The sequence below is a fragment of the Pelobates fuscus genome, chromosome 3 (genome assembly GCF_036172605.1).
Source record: "Pelobates fuscus isolate aPelFus1 chromosome 3, aPelFus1.pri, whole genome shotgun sequence".
Taxonomy (NCBI): Eukaryota; Metazoa; Chordata; class Amphibia; order Anura; family Pelobatidae; genus Pelobates; species Pelobates fuscus.
The window spans coordinates 394013916-394027195 of record NC_086319.1 but is presented as its reverse complement, the minus strand read 5'-3'; the positions used below and the strand labels follow the sequence as shown (position 1 = coordinate 394027195).

General features: G+C 40.2%; 1 non-coding gene across 1 annotated transcript; it reads right to left on the bottom strand.

Annotated features, from left to right (window-relative positions):
* Positions 1-2630: 2630 nt before the first annotated feature.
* Positions 2631-2702, bottom strand: TRNAE-CUC (transfer RNA glutamic acid (anticodon CUC)). The gene has a single exon. It is a non-coding gene; the product is annotated as a tRNA-Glu (tRNA).
* Between the last annotated feature and the right edge of the window lie 10578 nt (positions 2703-13280).

The following is a 13280-nucleotide window of genomic DNA, read 5'->3' as shown; positions in this document are numbered from 1 at the left end:
ATCAAACAAAATTTTTAAAAAATAATTCCTGAAGTTTCATAGGATTGCAATGCTTTTAAATAAAATTGACAAGATTGTTGGTGTGAAATAACAATGGCTTATTTTGCATACAACACGCCCACTAGCCAATGAGTCACAGCTTTCAGTTTGCAGGATTCTCTCAAAACTCCCACACTGCTCCCATACACACAGCCACATTCTATAACAGCGACTATCCTTCCCAATATCTTACTCAGTGTAATTATTATTATTCAGCATAAGACAAGGACAGTAAACAGGACTGTGGAAACAATTTTGTATTGATCAGTAAACAGTTTCAATGAAAATTTTTAGAACAGATCTGTACCAAAGTAAGTGTCAACTCGGGATGGAAGAGGTGCAGTATATAGGACACCGGGTGGGGTGCAAAAACTGGAACCGGCCAAGATAGAGGCAGTCGCTAGCTGGCCCAGTTCCCGCACCAAAACCCAAGTGCCTGCCTTCCTAGGGACTGCGGGGTCCTACAGGAAATTTGTCCCCAATTATAGCGCCATTGCTAAACCCCTCACCAACCTGACCCGCAAGAACCTGCCCCGACAGGTAGCTTGGACCCCAGAGTGAGAGCAGGCATTCCAAGCTCTCAAGGACACCCTGGTAAAAGCCCCTGTGCTGGCTGCCTCAATCACAGGAAAAGTTTTCTCGTCCACACAGATGCCTCTATGTTCGGACTGGGAGCAGTACTGAGCCAGGTCGGGGACGATGGCAGTTACCTCAGCAGGAAGCTCTTACCCAGGAGGTAAGCTACGCCGCCATCGAAAAGAAGTGCCTGGCGTTGGTGTGGGCACTCAAAAAACTGCTGCCGTACTTGTATGGACAGCAATTTACCCTGCTCACGGATCACAACCCGTTGGTGTGGCTTAACCGGGTCTTTGGGGAGAATGCCAAGTTTTTACGGTGGAGCCTGGCCCTGCAGCCGTATGACATTGCCATTAACTACAGACCCGGTAAGCAGAATGGCAATGCCGATGACCTGTCCAGGAAAATCGCCCTGGACAAGTGATCCATGGGTGCTTTCCCCGGACATCAACAGGTTGATCCGCTGGGATCCACCTGGATGCCGACTAGTGGTTAAGGGGGAGCTTTGTAGCGGGATCACCACTAAACCGTAAAGTGTGGTAGTGTATTTGCCTATGTTCCCCATGTATTCGTGATTACTTGTGTGTTTTACCTTCTCCCCGTTCGGGAGACTGCGTACGAACACAGCCCGTTCGTCTCACGAACGGGGACCACCCCAATACCCCATTTAGAATTTTTATTTAGAATGTTCACACCTCGCTAACGACTTGTGGAAACCACAAATTGCAAGGGAAGCTTTGGCGTGTGCCGACCCGTTCGTTAGACGAACGCCATCCAAGGGAGCACTCGCAGATTGGTTCTCACCTCGTTCGGCTCCCAAAAGAGGACCTCCCCAGCGACCCTTGGAGTGTTCACACTAATCAATTAGAATGTTGGCAACTTGTAATATAAGTGTGAAACCGCAAGGGAAGTAATTAATGAGTGCTTCCCTGGGTGGCCGCCATTCGTATAGATGAACGCCGGTCAGGGGGAGCATTCGTGTACGGAAAGGAGGCGCTTCCCTTGCTTGGTTTCACCCAGGTACCCCGTGAACAGAGGCTGTTCATGCTGGTTACCATTCTGGGGGTCCCTGAGATTGATGGGGACACTCTGTGTGGACAATGGCGGTTTGGCGGGCTTTCTGTACCTGGGAGCCCAGGAGGCGGGAATCTTTCACACGCACAGGCCCTTGGGAAGGGACATGGTGTGGCAGGAACAGGGGACAAAGGGACTAGGGACCCGGATCCAATATACGACCCCTGGGAGGGGAAGGACAAAGGGAGGGGACATTGTCTTTTACCTGTTTTCCACCCCCTTGCATGGGGAGAGTATAAAGCCGAGTGTGGCCAATAAAGCTTGTTGTTGTACCCCGGGAACTGTGTGTCGTCTAGTTACTGGGGGAAAATGGGTCTGGTCAATAATTAATAGCGGAGGTAACCAGCCGGGTTACCCAGGGTCTGTTACACTAACATACTCTGCTTTCTTGCCTTTTACTAAAGATTTCTGTGGAAAGGAGCAGCTTTTATGAAATCTGACAAAGGTCAGGCTATATAATTGTTTTTAAAAAATTGTTTTTAAAAAAAAATTATTTTATGGTTGTTATAATGCCCGAAAGAATTATTTGTGTAAATCTGGCTACGTATTTGCACTCCTACTCCAAAGCAAAAGTGTCTCTAAACGTCAAAAACAATGTGTGTGTGGCTCACTTAACAGCCATTATTCAACACTTCTCAAGTTCATTGTACAACGAGCTCTGGAATAGACTAGCTTCAGGTTGACCAAATAGTTAGCCATTCTCTTCACTTATGTTTTTTGCTTTAACTTTTATTTTTATTTGGGTGCTATTAGCATTTTTTTCAAGTGGGCATTGTTCTTCTCTGTATGTTACTTGGTATTCTGGTAAGACAACAAAAATATATGCTATATTTCTAATGTTTCCTCTTTTTTCGAAAGTCATATAATAGCACTTTCCTGCTAGTGTTGAGAGTGATATAATTTAAAAAAAAAAACCATCAAATAATTATTGAAAACTACTATTCCCTGACCGGGAATCGAACCCGGGCCGCGGCGGTGAGAGCGCCGAATCCTAACCACTAGACCACCAGGGAAAGATGCAAAATGTCAATTAACGTAAATGTAAATTGAAAGACATGAACCACCTTCAATCTCAGAAATAACAGTAAATTCAATCCACATAGGAATTCCTTATAGCCTTAGAACTTAATATAAAATATGTGGAAACTATACAGTATGAGATTACTAACATGCATTTCTTTAGTCACCCATTTATTGGCTCATGTAAATTCTGTATTGTCATACTACATAAGACAACATCTATAATCAAAGTACTGAAGTGTGGCTCAGTGGCAAGACAGCAGGCCAGGGACACAGAAGGATCCAGGTTCAGTAAAGCACCTTTGGTATGGCCCTGCCTGGATGTCACAGTGACAATTACATTAATGTCCCTTTTACCTGGACTGACTTACACTGAACAAAAGGTATTGTACGAAACTGGTTCGTGGATTGCAGGATAACACTTACAAGGAAAGGTTACAGGAACTTAACATGTATAACTTGGAGGAAAGACGTGACAGGGGGGATATGATAGAAACATTTAAATACATAAAGGGAATCAACACAGTAATGGAAGAGACTATATTTATAAGAAGAAAAACTACCACAACAAGAGGACATAGTCTTAAATTAGAGGGGCAAAGGTTTAAAAATAATATCAGGAAGTATTACTTTACTGAGAGGGTAGTGGATGTATGGAATATCCTTCCGGCTGAAGTGGTAGAGGTTAACACAGTAAAGGAGTTTAAGCATGCGTGGGATAGGCATAAGGCTATCCTAAGGCCAGGGACTAATGAAAGTATTTAAAAAAATTGGGCAGACTAGATGGGCCGAATGGTTCTTATAAAGCCAGGGACTAATGAAAGTATTTAAAAAAAAGTGGGCAGACTAGATGGGCCGAATGGTTCTTATCTGCCGTCACATTCTATGTTTCTATAACCATAAGGAGCACAAGGAATGCAGATAGGATGTTTCAATACATACATATACTTTATATGCTCCCAGAAGTCAATTTTCTATCCTTTTTTTCCCACTCCAGCTTAAACTCTATGCAGACCACTGTATTCAAGTGGATATTTTAGTTACAGCTTCCCATTGATACTGCACTGTGGTGACATTCTGTCATCAAACTAATATGGTGACCAGGGGTCATGTGACCAAGCTCATGTATGCCTTTCTCACAGTGGGATAAGCTTTACCTTTGATATGGTAATTCAATACCTTTACAGGTCAGGAAAGAGATAACCACTCCCCCCTATCCCCATTCCTTTCTGTTCCTTCTTGGCTGCGCTACTAAGCAGACCCTTAAGTAGACATGGGCTAATTTTTATCATGGTGAACTGTGAGTGGGATCTGGTTATTTTATAAGATTTAGTTGTTATTGTTAGTTAGGTTGTTGTTGCTGTTGTTGTTGTTGTTGGTATAGTTAGTTAGATTGTGTGTCATTATTTGCATGTTGTTGTTGTTTTGTCTCTGAATAAATATTTGTTAAAGTAGACGGACCAGAGTTTATATGTGTATGCGTACATAATAATTTATAGAGTTTGGTAATACACCACATGTGGCGACCATGAATTTTAGACTTCTACAACAAATGTTTGTGAGGCGCAATAACTACCATATTGATACATAATCTAAGAGCAAGAGACTTTATAGCATAGGATTCGTTGTTGAAACAAATATACAAATGTGTTTTGTTGACTGTTTTAAATTTGTGTATTGTGACTGACATATTTTGTTGCAAATTGTAGCATTTATAGGTTTCACTTTGTTTCTGTACAGTTTTAAAGTATTGGTGATAAAAAGGGAAAATTGAATAGTTTCACTGCATTGGAACCTTTGATGTTTTGGCCATTTTAATAGCCCATGTGCTGTATTGTCTCTCTCTTGTTGCAACTAACCAGAATGAAACTTAATCTATTTTAATTGTTTTCTTAGATGTTACATTTTGAGGCTTCCCTGCATTCTAAGTTTAAATAGCAAACATTTTTTGTTGTTGTTATCTTTTGTCTGTTTGAATAATTGAATTCAGGATAGGAGCATAATGTTTGTGCATTATGACTGACAGAACGTATTTTGTTGCAAATTGTAGCATTTATAGTTTAATTTTGTTTCTGCACAGTTTTAAATTATTGGTGATTAAAGGGGAAGATTGAATAGTTGCACTGCATTGGTATTATTGATGTTTCGGCCATTTTTAATAGCCCATGTGCTGTATTGTCTCTCTCCTGTTGCAACTAACTAGAACTAAACTGAATATATTGTAATTGTTTTTGGATGTTACATTTTGTACATTTTGTGGCTTTCATTGCATTCTAAGTTTAAATAGCAATCTGTTTGGTTTTTTTTTTGTTGGTTCTCTTTTGTCTGTTTGAACCATTGAATTCTGGGTAGGAGCATTGTGTTTACATGATAAAGGTATTGGGGCTAATACAGTGTGGTGGCTATTGTTTAGCCAGGTTACCATTTCCATTTTTACACTGGAGTGTGTTTAATAGAAAATGAAAAGTTTGTATTTGAGGTAAATATTATGAAGTAAAGGTGCCTAGATTTTTATATGGTTGGGAATGATCATTGTGCTGAAGTTACAGTCAGGTATTTTTCAGTTCCCATATCTTCCTTTTAAATCATTCTGTTTATTTGTAAACCCCCCACCCCCTCCCCTTAAACAAACAGGGTGGTTTTGTGTTTTGCTATCTGTGGGCATTTCTCGTATTGAGACTGTGACGTTTTTTTCTTAAAAGACAAGAGTTTGTTTGAATAGGTTAATGTAATTAAGTTTTTCAAATGGTCCAATCTCTTTGGAGCCAGTTTCAGTTGTTTTTTTAAATTAATGCCATTGTTAAAAGCTTGTTGTTGTTTTTTTTTTTTTTTTAGTCTGCTAGTCTATTTCGATTAAAGAGCTCAGTTTTAAAATGTCATTTCTGGGTACTAAGTATTTTTCTGTAGACGTACTAGAGTACTTCAAGAATGACATTGACAAACATGATGGACCATATGAGCTTCCAGAACCAGCAGGCCCCAATTGTGGAAAATATGAAGGTTTCATGGATGTTTTGACACAGATTGTTGCTAATAAAAAGTGCCATATTAAGAAAAGGAAAAGCTTGGTTGTTGCTACAATAAGGGGTTTGGCAAGCATGGTAGTCGAATTGCAGCAAGCTAATTTAGTAACCACTAATAAAATGGAAGATGCTCTTGATAAAAGAGATTGTTTTAAAATAGCTGCCCTAAGAACAAACAAAATGATCGAGGGGTTGGAGAAGGAATTAAAGGAAATAGAACAACAGAGAGATGCATATAGTGCTAAGATCACTGAACTCCAAGACCTAGTCATGGAATATAAAATGAAAATTAAAGAAAACACAAATAAATGGGATAAGGAGATTCCTAGAGTATGCCCAGACCAGTCGTATTATATATCTGAAAGTAAAGAACCAGTGCTGGGAACAAAACACAAGGGAAATGTGCCAATTGTAAATGGTGTCCCACAAGCCCCTATAATAATAACTGAACATTTTAATGTAAGAGAAATGCCTACTAGCTTCTCTAGACAGACAAGGACTATGTCAATCACAGACAAAGATAATTTCCAGAAATGGTGGGGAAGTATGCCAACTGACGACTTTAACACCTTTACACATTGGTTTATGAGGGGAGCAAATAGAGCAAAAAGAGGAGGTCTTAACTTAGAAGAATGGACAGAACTGTTAGAATATGCTATGGGTCCTTTGGCTAGCAGACTATTTGGATTTAATAACAGTGTGTCTGATCAGGCAGGAAGAATTGCTGCAACAAATTTCTATCTAGTCAGCATAGAGAAAGAAATAGCTAATATTATGATGAGGCCAGCAGATGGTCCTAGAGAGGTAGCTCAAAGGATATTGTTCTGGTATACGCTACGCCAACCTCAACAGCCTCTGGTCTTGGGCTCACCAGAACACATTGCTAAAGTAATGGAAGCCCTTCCCTGGGAGTGTCAAGAATTTGTCAGGCTTTTTGATCCAACACCAGCAGACTTAGAGATTGTACTAACTAGAGCTGACAATTGGTGGATTAAGCATCCTTCCTCAGAACAGGCCTTCTCCGTTTCAGCCATAAGAACATTCAAGGTTGACTCTGGTAGAGATTTAGATGGTAAATGGAGAAGCCAGAGGTGGGATGTACCCGAACAAGAGGGATAATGAGAACTGGACCAAAACAGGACTTTGACAAAAGATGGAGAGATCCACAGAGGGACCATAGGAATAGGGACAGTGCTAAAAGAAGCAATGTAATGGGAGATAATTGGAAAAATAGATGGGAGGGGCCTAAGGTAATCAATAATAATTGGAATAATAATAATACATGGGAGAGGCTAAAAAGGAGAGAGAATAACTGCAAAAATCACAGTTGGCAAGAAAAACAGAGAAACAACAGGAACAGTTATTGGGAGAATAATTGGAGAAGGAACCATAGATGGGATGAGCATCAGACTAATAGACGGAATTGGGATAATTGGAGGAATAAAGAAGGGAATAGAGACTACTGGGACCTAAAGAGACAGACTGAGAGATTGGAGGCAGACATGAAAGCACTTAGGGAACAGATGAGGGAGGGAAATACTGATCAATTGGGGTTCCCCAGTAATTAATAACTCCCATAATGTTTGTTGTCCTCTACATCTGTATGTATGTATGTTTGTTTTCTTTTGTTTCTATATTTTATCTGTCTCACCATTATCTCGTAACACTCCAGTTTAAAGAGGACCTTAGTATGTATTGTTATACATATATATATATATATATTTTCATATTAAGGATAAGCCTCTAAATTCATTAATTACAGTCAGGTGGGCCAAATTCCAAATATTTTTTGTTTTTATTAGTTTAGCACGCCTGCACTGCCAGCTATGTTTTTTTTTTTTGTTGTTTTTTTTTTTTGATGCTGGATTAATAATTTAAAAAAATCATAGTTTAAGTGAATTGTGGCCAACGTGAGGCTTATATTTGATCACACTGGAGAGATGTGATAGTGTAACTTTCTGTTTACAACCGTAAAAACATTAAAAGCATTTTTTTTTATTTGGTTCCCAACAAATATAGCCTCAAGTTGATTTTTGATTGATCTATAGATTGCACGCTGCCAAACTGTGTCATGGTAGCATTCAGTCTATTTTTTTTTTCTTCTCTCTCTCCATCTTTGATGCTTTTTTTTTTTTTTTTTTTTTTGCTTTTTGTCATTAAGAATATAGGGAAATTAGATTGCCTTGAGTGAAGATGGCATAAAGAATAAAGTGACAATGTATGCTATTTGTTCTATTTGGCTATACGCAGGGGATTAAATAGTTGTGGGTATGAGAATTTGCACCTATGTTCAATTGCGAATACATTTTTCACCCTTACATCTTTCCCACTCACATTCATGTATTGTAATTTTCAGTTAAAACTATGTACATTTTGTGATTATTGCATGTATTCACCAGTAAATTATAAAATAACTAATATGGTTTTGTGTTCAACTCTCCATCAGGTGTGGAGTAAATGTCTAAATTAATCAAAATTTCAGGAGACATTTGTGGGTCTTTTACCTACATCTAAAATGTAAACATAGCCTTAAGACACCACAACCAAATAGATTTTATTAGACAAAACTAGTTAAGCCTTTGACACAAGACAATACGCTGATTACTGTTGTACATTTTTCATTGTCTGTGTTTGATTCAAAGAACATTTTAATTGGAAGGCCCAGAGAGGTGAAGGTAACTGACATGTCCTGTCACAGTTTACTATACAGATGAAGAAGTGCTGGGATTACCAAGACAAACTATTATCATGAAAATGATTACTATTCAGATGAAGAGGTGCTGGGATTACACGTCAAACTATTATCCTGAAAATGGATACTATACAGATGAAGAAGTGCTGAGATTACCAAGTCAAACTATTAACACAGCCCAGAATGAGGATAAAGTAACAGCAAGAAGCAGGAATTTGTGTCATTTCAAGGTGGTCACAGAATGAGTTTCCCCTACACTCATGAACTTGCATGTGCCATTAAACAAACAAACCTCAAGCTTTGTAATGGATTGGCTAAGTCAATATTCAAGGAGAATTCATTCTAAAATCACAGCTATCAAGCACACAGATCAGTCACAGTCTTCAGATTCCAGTCCCAGGCTAAACTAAACATCATATTGTGTCATAAACTAGTGATAATTACTGTATGGGGTTGATTGTGTCTGGATTTTACTTTACTTCACATGAACACATTACCATATAATATTAATGAACAACTACCAGGGTTCTTACCAACCCACTAGGGCAGTAGTTAATTTAAAAACGGAACAACTGAAAACAATAGAAATTGGGGGAATGTGCGGTGATGCAACCCCTGTTTGACTATATTCTTTCTCTCACTTTTAAATGTGCTCAACATAAGAGAAAAAAAAGTGAGGGAATGTGGTGACATTCTGTCATCAAACTAATATGGTGACCAGGGGTCATGTGACCAAGCTCATGTATGCCTTTCTCACAGTGGGATAAGCTTTACCTTTGATATGGTAATTCAATACCTTTACAGGTCAGGAAAGAGATAACCACTCCCCCCTATCCCCATTCCTTTCTGTTCCTTCTTGGCTGTGCTACTAAGCAGACCCTTAAGCAGACATGGGCTAATTTTTATCATGGTGAACTGTGAGTGGGATCTGGTGATTTTATAAGATTTAGTTGTTATTGTTAGTTAGGTTGTTGTTGCTGTTGTTGGTATAGTTAGTTAGATTGTGTGTCATTATTTGCATGTTGTTGTTGTTTTGTCTCTGAATAAATATTTGTTAAAGTAGACGGACCAGAGTTTATATGTGTATGCGTACATAATAATTTATAGAGTTTGGTAATACACCACCTGCACTACCTGGCATCTACAGCGACAGTGGCTTGTTGGGTATGTAGGCTTCTTTCTCTAACTGGGATTGATCACTCCTCGAGGGCCCATTCAGTTGGCTCCTGTAGACATAGCTGTCAGTACCATGACTATCGTGGCCGGTTAGCTCAGTTGGTTAGAGCGTGGTGCTAATAACGCCAAGGTCGCAGGTTCGATCCCCGTACGGGCCAGCTAAGTTTTGGTTATCATCTCCAAGGCAAAACTTTCAAATAGCCAGAGAATCATGGGGAACCTTGCTTTTAGACACCGGTAAGGTAATGAAGGTTTTAAACCCTTCAGCAACTTGTAATGGGAGGGAAAGGGGCACTAGAGGGTCCTGCAGTGCCAGGAAACTTGGTTTCTTAGCGCTATAGGGTCTTTAGGTTCCCCCCACCCTCAGGATCCCACTCCCGTTGAAGTGATTAAACACTCGCCTTTCTCCAGTGCCGGGCTCCCTCGGTGCTGGGAAACTCTCCTCCTCCTCCTGACGTCAGCGCTGAATGAGCATGCGCGGCAGGAGCCGCCCATAGGAAAGCCCATAGAAAAGCTGTCTTGATTTTCACAGTGAGAAGCGCAGAAGCGTCTCTAGCGGCTGTCAGTGAGACAGCTACTAGAGGCTGGACTAACCCTAGTGTAAACATATCAGTTTACAGCTGCAGGGTTAAAATCTGTGGGACCTGGGACCCAGACCACTTCATTGAGCTGAAGTGGTCTGGGTGACTATAGTGGTCGTTTAAGGACAGAGACAATTGTACAAGTTCTGATCAAAGCAAAACCTGGAATTTGACTATGTGTCTGTTCAACCATAATTCACCTTTTTCATATTAAGTGCACCCACACTTATTATAGATATTTTTTTTCAGGAGAAGCAGGGCTTTCATTTCACATCAAATATTTCTATCTGGAACTATTTAATATGAATAAAATCTAAAACAAAGTTTAAGAAATGTTATATTTTTTTAGTTCTGCATGGCATTTTAACTGTGAATATCATAATACTGTTAGCTTTTATTGCAGTAAAATACACATATTTGTATTCAGCAATGTCTCATGAGTACTCCCATGTACAGGAACTAAAAGGAGAGCTGGGAGAGGAAAATAATGTCTGGTCTCTGAGCAGGATGGGCACCAACCCTATATGTAAGCGACAAAAAAAGGAAACAAGCTTTGCCCAGACCAAAGTGTACTGAAAACTGCTTTAAAAATTAACTTTTAAGAACTATCATTTAAAATCAGTCATAATGAGGAAGTGAGTGGGAATTAAACAGACTCCCTTAAACACCTTAATAGGTGCAAAATAAAGCACAATGTTGTCTAAAGCAACTATGTTGCAACGTGCTTTATAAAAAGAGAGAATTGTTGCTCTTGCTGGCAGAGACAGCTTCACTGTAGTGAAATGATTAAGCACACAGAGATAAATCTTTCTGCTGCTGATAGAGACCTGTGAATATGTGTCTCGTGCAGCAAAAAGGGGAGTTGGTCAAAAAATGATGCAGACTCCCTTAGAAGGGAGCTTTGTGAGTGCAAGGATACAATACTGTGCTGTCTAAAGCCACAGTGTTGTTATGTAACAGGTGTTGCTAATGCTAGCAGAGAATGAAAAATATGTGTCTCATGCAGCTACACGTTAGTGAAGAACATTTAGCACCTCTGAATGTATGTCTCATGCAGCCCACTTGTCACTGCAAATACTGTGCTGTCTAAAGCCACAGTATTGTTGCTAGTACCTGTTACTGGCAGAGACAATGCACAAGTTGTCAGCTTGTTCAGCATAAGGTTCTATATAGATAGTTGCCGTCTGGGAGGAGTTGGACTGATCGGTCTGAGCGGGAAAAACCCTAATCTGAGCCTTCAAGGGCACCTGAGTAGAATAATACACTTAAACTATCTATACTATGTGCATGCCTATAGTGCATAGAATTCTATAGTAAGATCGTTGGTAATATGCTATTACTATAGTGCACATAACACTGAATCTAGCCTGGTAAGGTGAAGTGAAATCCTTCCTGTCAGCCCTCTATGGATCATGAGTCAAATGATGTTCACATATGGCAGTCCGAGAGTGCGAGTGTACCCCGAAGCACGTTTCGCCAGCATGGGCGGCTCTTCAGGGTTTTTTAAGCCAATGGTTTTACAGTGTTTCCTCTCACTGTCACACATTTGTCCTTGCACAATCTGAAGTCGGTCGTAACTTTTCCAGAGGCGGGTTCGCACAAAGTTGGCCAAAGAAGTACGTTTATGGAGGTTGGCGGGCCCCTTCTTATAAATTCCACTTGAGGGTTTATGTATTTCCCACTTAGGTGTAGTCCCAAAAAGGAAAGTTCAGGCCTTCTTTGAGCCGTGTCCTTTGGTAGTGGTGCTGACCTTGTGGGGCTAGCAAATACGTAATCCACAGGTGGTCTTCTTCACGGATAATCTAGCAGTTGTGCACTCGGAACTGTCTTTCAGCAGCTTCAAGGCCGGTGGTGAGTTTTCTGTGGGGCTTTGTTCACTTGTGTATGGAGTTAAATGTCTCTTTCCGGGTGCAGCATGTCCCTGGTTACCTTAATGCAATTGCAGACTCTCTCTCTCGTTTTCCGTGGGAGCGGTTCAGGCAGGCAGCACCGGAGGGCCTGCCCTGTCTGGAAGTGATGTGGAAGCTTAGGATGTCATGCTTGCAGGATGGGTGAGGTCTTCGCTATCTCCTGCTACATGGAAGGCGTATGAGAGGGTCTGGCAGGATTGGTACCGACTGGTGGCGCAGGTAGGGTCAATTAAGGGGTATTGCTATTTACTGACTAATCTGGCTCAGGAGGGATGTATTAACAAGTGCATGTCAGCACTAGCCTTAAACCATATGTTTTAGTTTTAATATGTTTTGGATCATTGTCCGCGTTAACGCACCTATTTTATTACTGGTTTTGCAGGATAATTATTTTAATAAATTGTCTGCAGCTTTATCTTATACCCATAATCGGTGTTGTGTTTTATTTACTATACCAAGCTTTGTATTTGCTAGAGCAAGCTTAAACATTGCAGGTACAACCTGGAAATGTAGTGTTGAGGAAAGTGTGGACAAAGGACGACACTGGCGTTCACATGGTTAACAGCTGCAGGACGCAACAGTTGCTCAAAGAATTCATGTAACAGCATATCAGCTCGGGGCGTACCTAATTTACATACCCACAATGCTTTGCAAAACAAAATGGCCATTTTTATTTACGTATTCAAATAATGATAAGTCTTTTTTTTTGTCATTCTTTCTTTTATTGGGGCACTGGGGTGTAGTGTACAAAAAAATAAAGGGAGGGTGCAATAGTAGATAGGCGCATATTACATTTGTGTAGTATTACGAAAGCACTCTTGAAATTAATAGCCTCTTTGAACTTTTTTGGAAAACAAGCAATGCAGTCTACAAACAGGAAATGTAGTTTTGAGGGATGTGTGGACAAAGTACGACCCCAGCAATCACATGGTTAACAGCTGCAGGGCTCAACAGTTAGACAAAGCATGCAGTCAACAGCATGTCAGCTGGGTACGTGCCTAATTTACATACCCACAATGCATTGCAAGGCATGATGGCCATGTTCAATTAGCTACTAAATTAATAACAGTTTTTCAGAGGCAATACGGTATGTTTTTTATTTAACCCCTTAAGGACACAACTTCTGGCATAAAAGGGAATCATGACGGAATATATCCGCCATGTGTCCTTAAGGCGGTAATAATTATAC